Source organism: Crocodylus siamensis, chromosome 1 (genome assembly GCF_052110815.1).
Source record: "Crocodylus siamensis isolate JL-2025a chromosome 1, ASM5211081v1, whole genome shotgun sequence".
NCBI lineage: Eukaryota > Metazoa > Chordata > Crocodylia > Crocodylidae > Crocodylus > Crocodylus siamensis.
In genome coordinates, this window is record NC_143395.1 from 62,046,055 (window position 1) to 62,052,962 (window position 6,908).

The window sequence follows — 6,908 nt, forward strand, 5'->3', positions numbered from 1 at the left end:
TGTTTGAAATGTAAATGGGAATGTGATTTTTTTGTGCTTGTAATGAAAATTAGTAATAATGTTAATACTGTAGGGTATTTTGTGTGAAATATGGAGGCAACAAAGCACTAGAAAATGATCATTCAATACAAATTCTTCTCTTGGAATTTAAACAAATAGATAAATTACAATAAGGAGACAAAACAGAATTAGACTGTTAAAAGGATATGGTTTATTTGAATAATTTAATAAATCCCCTATGAACTGGTCAAAGGCTTTCTTTATTTTTCTTAACACACCATTATGATAAACATGCCAGGCATTCAGACTATAAATGTGTTTGATTTAGCTGTCTAAAATTAAATTCCTGTTACTTGTCATGAAGTAATCTCCACAATACCCTGGAGTTCACCCATATTCGTATGAAAATAAAAGCCTGTTTCTGCATCATGGAAACCAGTGGCAGTTTTGTTGCTGCCTTCAGTAGGATTACACTTTGATGGAATATTTGTTCTAAAATTACAGTATATATGTACAGTACTGAGCACAGAAGAAATACTAGGACCACCACCTTCTTTTGCATTGGAAGGAACTGAGGCAACCACTTGAGTATACAGAAACATGACCCTCCTGTATTACATGCAGGTTCAACCTTCATCATCTGAGTACCGAGGTCTATGCCCTCTAAGAGTAGACATGAAAAAAGGCTATTTAAAACAACTGAAAAGGCTAATAGTATGTATAATTAAAACAGGCTAAGCATTAACATTTAAAGTTAAATAGAACAATAAAAGAGAGAAAAAGCCAGGATTAAATGGGTTTGTGTTTAGAAGTCATATAAACACAAGGTTTAAATAGACATAATGGATTGAAAATAAGGTAAAATTTACAGGCTAGTGCTAGCCATTTCATTGGAAAATGTAGGCCCAAGACTGAATGTGATTAATTTTACTCATATGCCTATGTACATATTACTAACCCTATTTGAACATTTTCACCCATTTCTCCTCCATTCATCTGTTGATTTATCTGTATAGCTCTAAAAATTGAAAATGCAACTTCTCCGTGTTCATATAGCACCTAACATAATAGAGCTACTAAAAAGGAATGATAGTAATATTAATTTCCAGTATGGAGTGTTCTTTCCGTGAATAAAATGTTCCATCTTGCTATTTAGTGACATTTCCATTAAACATCGGTAATCTGGATGCAATATGTTGACTTTCAAATAGTCATTCTCAAATAAAATCATGAATGGCTCATTTTACACAAGAATGTATTCTTTTCCCTTACTAAATGCTTAAAAATATGATTTTTTTACTTTCAATGTCTGTATTTTGTTTGGATTATGATGATTAGTACAATATTGGCCAGAAGCTCCAGCTGAGATCTGGTTCTAATTAAGAGTCCCTGTAAAAACACCTAGTAAAAGACAGTCTTTCATCATATCTTACAGTCAAAATGGATAAGATCAAGGAAGGAGAAGTAGAGGCATAGAAAGTGGAAGAGATATGCTCAAGGTCATGTGTAAAAGTGCAACAAGAGCCAGAAATAAAACTGAGCTCTGCTGAAATCCTGTTCAGTGTCCTATGCATAGAACTATTCTCCCTTAAATTAAAATCAAGCAGTGCTTTACTCTTAGCAGAGTACCTTTCATGTCCATTTTATGTTCCCTGTAAACTCTTCTTTCTGCTGTGATAGGACTAAATGGAAGCTATTATGTATTCATGAAAGGTGTTTATGCCAGATTCTGAAACATGTAAAAAGGTACATTACTGCAGAGAATCCACTTTCACGGTTCAAGAAAATGATAATGAGAAGGAGAGTGGGTGGAGAAAGAAAGGGAGAGAGAACTCTCTTTCTTCAAGTTAAGTTTTGTATCTTGTGTCCCTTGGCCTGTCAGGCAGGAAATGCAAACGGATTTAAAATGATGTTTGTCAGCTTGTATTGTACTTTCTGCAATCTTGACATGGTGGGAGGATGTGACTTGACATTATTTTTATTTCTAAAATGCTAAGGGATGGATTCTGCAAGTGCTACGTGTACTGACTTTCCATTTACTTACAATTCAGTACAGAGGATTTGCATGACTGCACCCTTAAATTTTAAGTTATATAATAATAATACCTACCTCTTACGTAGTGCCTTTCAAGGGAGGTCAGTATCATTATCTCGTATTTACAGATGGGGAAATGGAAGTCGAGACAATCTGATTGCCCTAAGCCATCCTAGCAGGGCCAGGGATATTGCCCAGGCCTTTGGAATCCTAGCCAGTTCTCTATTTGGTATGCCATGGGCCAAGTGGTACGTGAAGAGATGGCCTAGAAAAGACACATAATTTAAAACAGCAAGTATTGGAAAGGGGGAATGAAATGAATGAAAATGGGAAGGTAAAACAGTAGTCTCTGGGAGAATGGCTGGTTTGAGGATTTGAGAGGGAAAGTCCACAATGGAGAGAGAACTGGAGCTGTGGTGACCATGCTGTAGGATATATGACTAGTGTGGGAACACACAGCTGTTTCTAGTAGTAACTGCTGGAGAAAGTGAGGTCCAATGGCTGATGAGGTGAGGGGGATTATATGTTTGGAGTGAGAAGGAGGTGAGGGTTGAGCAGTGGATATCACGGATTGGTAGGGGTTGGTAAGGGCTGAGAGCTTCAACTGTTGGTAGAAACCATCAAGGCTCTAGGAAGGAAGAGGATATAAGGATCAGATTTTCTTCTGTTAGTGCAAAAAGGAGAGAGGCCAGTACAATAGCTTTCTTCCCCAGGCATTCATTGTTCTGTAGATAAATAAGTACATGCAAAAAAATCCCCTTTTGAATGAATTACAATATATGATGGAATTTCAAAGCTCAAACTGAACTATTCTTTATTGGTAATGAGGGGTGAGAAATGATCTGTTAAATTGCTGAAACGAGCCAGGCAACAGCTTTTTTTCTGTTTTGTACTTCAATTTAAATAATATAAAAGATGCCTATCTGAGTTTCCAGGCATCCTAACACACAAGAGATTTTAAAATATAATCCCAGGATCATTAAAATGGTTGTTCAGACAAGAACCTGCCAACCAGATGCTGACAGAAAAGACAGCTAGGGTTCCTTTCTACTTTATCAGCAGAGGGAAGCATGAACTCAATCTTCTCCAATCAAATGCCTTTTTAAAGCATGAATGAAGATATCCAAATTTAGTCTCTTTCTGATCAAGCAGAGGATCAAGTGTGAGTCCTGAAGCCTTCTCTGTGAGCACCCAGTCAGTGCTCTTAGTTATAACCTTCTCAGTTATAATGAGGGCTGTGGCAGCAGTGCTGAGCAAAAGGGCTGATCCCTCAGGTAGGTTGCTCTCAGGCCTGTAAGTTTTTATTGGGACACAGCTAATTTTAGATTGCCAGATGCAAAAAGGCAGCCAGTGCAGATTCTGGAATGATAGCATCCTCGAGAGAAACCCTGCTCAGCAAGTAAGCTGCTGTGTTAAGTTCCTGAATAGTTTGCAACACAGAGCACATTGCAAGAGTCTAAGCCTGCAAGGATAATGAAGTCATGGATAACAGTGGCAAAGCCTGAGCCTCAAAAGAAAGGTTGCAACCTCCTGGCCAGATTCAGTTGGTAAAAAGCTGACCGAGTTAGTCCTGTAATATTATGGTCCAAGAGCAGTCAAAAATCTAAAAGCACTCCTAAACTGACAACTAATGGAGACACACTCCCTCAATCAAAGGCACCACCCTCTACAACCTTTTATTCATTACATAAAAGGAAAATTGCAGGCATCTCAGATATTAGAGAAAATCAATATTTGCCAGCATGCACTTGTTCAACTATACTGAGAATCTGTGCCTCTTTACAAATCTACTGCATAAGACAAAGTCAAGTCTTCAGCTAAATGGGTGTCTTAGCCCTGAAAATTTTTCCTGGGACTTAGAAGTTACTGCATTCATAAATATAAGCATTTAATAAAGGGCTACTGCCACATTCAGGCAATGATTTAAAATTATAGTTTAGCATAACCCTTTATAGTATTGAAATATTTTCTTTGTAGTTCCCTAATCTTTCTTATGGGGTCCTAATTTATTTTTAAAAGCACTGCTAATTACTGGGGCTACAGAAAGGTGTAGGCTTCCAGAAGATAAACATGTCTACAATTTAATATTAAGTTTGGGTTTTAAAACTATGTTTTTATAAACAACTTAAATAGAATATATAGAATTTTTTAAAAGAAAGCATTTCTATATATGAAGATTTAATCTTTTTAAAAATACCTTAAATATGTAAATCCTAATGCTACAGTCTTTACTCAGGCAATACTATAAATATTATAAAAGGCAACATAAGATACTGCTCCATGTGTCCTTGTACCAGGTTACCCATACACTTCTCCAAGCCCTTATTCCTCTTTAATTGAAATTAATAGTTACATTTTAAAGCTAGGAAGATAAAGTATCCTACGGGGTGTCACCATCCAACTGTTTTCTGTGGTAGCTGTGTTGTTGTGGTGACAGTTTAAGAAATAGTGACGAGGGCTATGATTTAATTAGAGAGAACACAGATGAAAAATCTTTCTTCATAAATGAAAACTAATTCTGTCCAAAGTTATATAGACCAGGAAAAACAGAGAAGCAAGTGTGATCCTTCTTTCTCAGTGATGCTCTGGAATCCTAATCTCATGGAAGTTATTACAAAATGATTACAGTTTCAAGTATTCAGTCTGGAACTGCTGTCATAAGTTTTTCCTTCTGTAAAGTTCCATTTTAAGTTTCTTATTATTAGTAACATTTTATTAGTACCAGATAGGAAACCAAAGCCTTTGAAAATGAGCCCTTAATTTTCAAAATTCTTCATAAATTTTAATTGATGTTTAAGTGTTTGGATGCCCACTTGAGGCATCCAGAGTCTAATTTTGAAAAATGTTGAACACCCAGACAAGTCACAAAGATCTGCAAGAATTTGGCATCTTTGGAAGCCTATTGAGATGACTGTCGCACTTTGCTAGCGAACATTTCTGAATATTTTAAGCTTAGTTTGTCCAGATCACTGAGTGCCAATGGCTTAATCTGCTCTTCCAGACCAAATTGTCTCTGGGGCTCATTTCCACTAACAGCAAAACCCCTTCTAGTAAATCGCAAGTTTATTCCATACTCTGGCCTTAAAATAGACAGCAGATATGCACTTGCTATTAAATCTGAAAGAGGCTCAAAAAAGCATTATCACTAAACTTGAAGGCTAGGTACAGACATTCAAAAAGCCTGGAATCGATCTAAGTTATGTGTTTTTTTGTAAAAGGCTAGGTTTAGATCAGTAGTAAACAGAATACATTTGCCCGTAGGTGGGGGGTGGAGGGGGCACAAATTTTAGACTGGGTTCTGCCATTTTTAAACCGGTCTATGCATGCCAAACTTCTGCTGTGTTATGGGTATAGACTAGTTTTGTGTACCAAACTTCTGTTATGGATATAAACCAGTTTCTGATCACTTATACTGATAAAAGTATAATGTCTGTACCTGGCCTAAGAGTTAAGCAATTGTGAATCAGGCCTCCAAACAATAAGAGACCAGCTTTAAAGTAGTAAGACTCTTTTAAAAGTGTTTATCTGTCTTCAGATTTTTTTTTAAATCACCCTGATTATTCCCCATCTGTGACAACCAAAATAATGTCCACAGTAGTCCCTGGCAATTACCCATTTCCATAGCTGCCAAACTTCGTGAAAAAGAGCTGCTAATCTTCCCTCTGTGGTCTCCTGTTCCCCCTCTGTGGCAAGGGAAATCCTGTGAAATACTTTCAAAACTTTTTTCACTGACAAGAAACATTGATATATAGAGCTGCACAACATTTGCTTTTCCTCAAAAGTAAATTACCATTACCAAAACTCTACCACCAAAAGTAAATCAGTGCTCTCTTTCTTTTTTGCAACCCGTGCTACAGGAATGGCTCACTTGAGACTGAGGAACATAGGAAGGTGTGAAGTTCTGTGAGGTATGCCAGTGTCATCTCATTTTCTGTGTTTCAACCTCTGCTTTGAATGTAAACTGTATGTGTTTTGACTATTTGTTTTAAGGCAGGAACTTGGTGCCTAATGGAGGAGCTGTGTATGAGAAACCACAGTACAACAATCAAGGCCAGAAACAGATGGGTGGCAAGAAGCTCAGAAGAGATGCTCAGTCTAAAGGACTCCAAACACAATCAGGACTCATAGGGCCATGCAGTCAGACTGAAGGGAACAGAGCTCAGCAACTAGTTATTTTCTGTAAATGGGTTAATTTCTTGTGCTCTATAAGATCCAAGTACATGTTTTAAGAAATTCCTTTCTGTTCCCCTGTTTTACTACCTACCTCATGGTCCATGAAGGATGCTTGTAGCTAGGAGATTTGGAACTCCCATCAGAGTCTGGAAGAGTGTGCAAGCAATTCATGGGATTGAAAGGGCCATGGATCTAGTCCTGAGGTGTAGCTGGTTAAACGGGGATCTCATAGCTCCAAAAAAGGGTGTCAAACATGAGGCCTGAATCTGGAAGTGCATTTCAGAGACAGAGGGCTAGGAATGGTGATCCTAGATAAAAAGGGCTTGGAAGCAGATAGTTTGAATTCTTTCTCCTGTTAATAGTGTTCCACTGTGAACAGAATTCAAGAATTCAAGCTCCATCCAGCTACTGGGCAATGTAATGGGATTTGCTGGGCAATGCAAGCTAGCGGTGTGAGGAGAGGACATTGTCTTGGACAGATGTGGAAGCTGCATTCTTAGAGCTTAGGGCAAAGATGCATGGACCTGAAGAAAAATGAATTGCATTGAAATGCTTGTCCCAAGCATGCAGTTGATGCAATAAAAAATATCACCCACAGAAATCTTGATCTTTCCCATATTTCCTGGACCATCACAGCTATATCATGACAACACTACCAAATCATGGGGGATAAAGATTTACCACTTTATTGTTTAGTGGT

The 6,908-nt window shown here is 37.6% G+C and overlaps 1 long non-coding RNA gene across 2 annotated transcripts in view; it reads left to right on the forward strand.

Annotated features, from left to right (window-relative positions):
- LOC149872842 (uncharacterized) overlaps positions 1-6,908 on the forward strand; it is a 67,210-nt gene extending 60,302 nt beyond the window's left edge. The window contains exons 5-6 of one of the 2 annotated variants that reach the window (XR_016439812.1): positions 5,893-5,943; positions 6,026-6,908. This is a non-coding gene — a long non-coding RNA (uncharacterized LOC149872842). Of the gene's footprint in view, positions 1-5,892 lie in introns of both variants that reach the window. The other variant, XR_016439811.1, reaches the window with a different exon arrangement.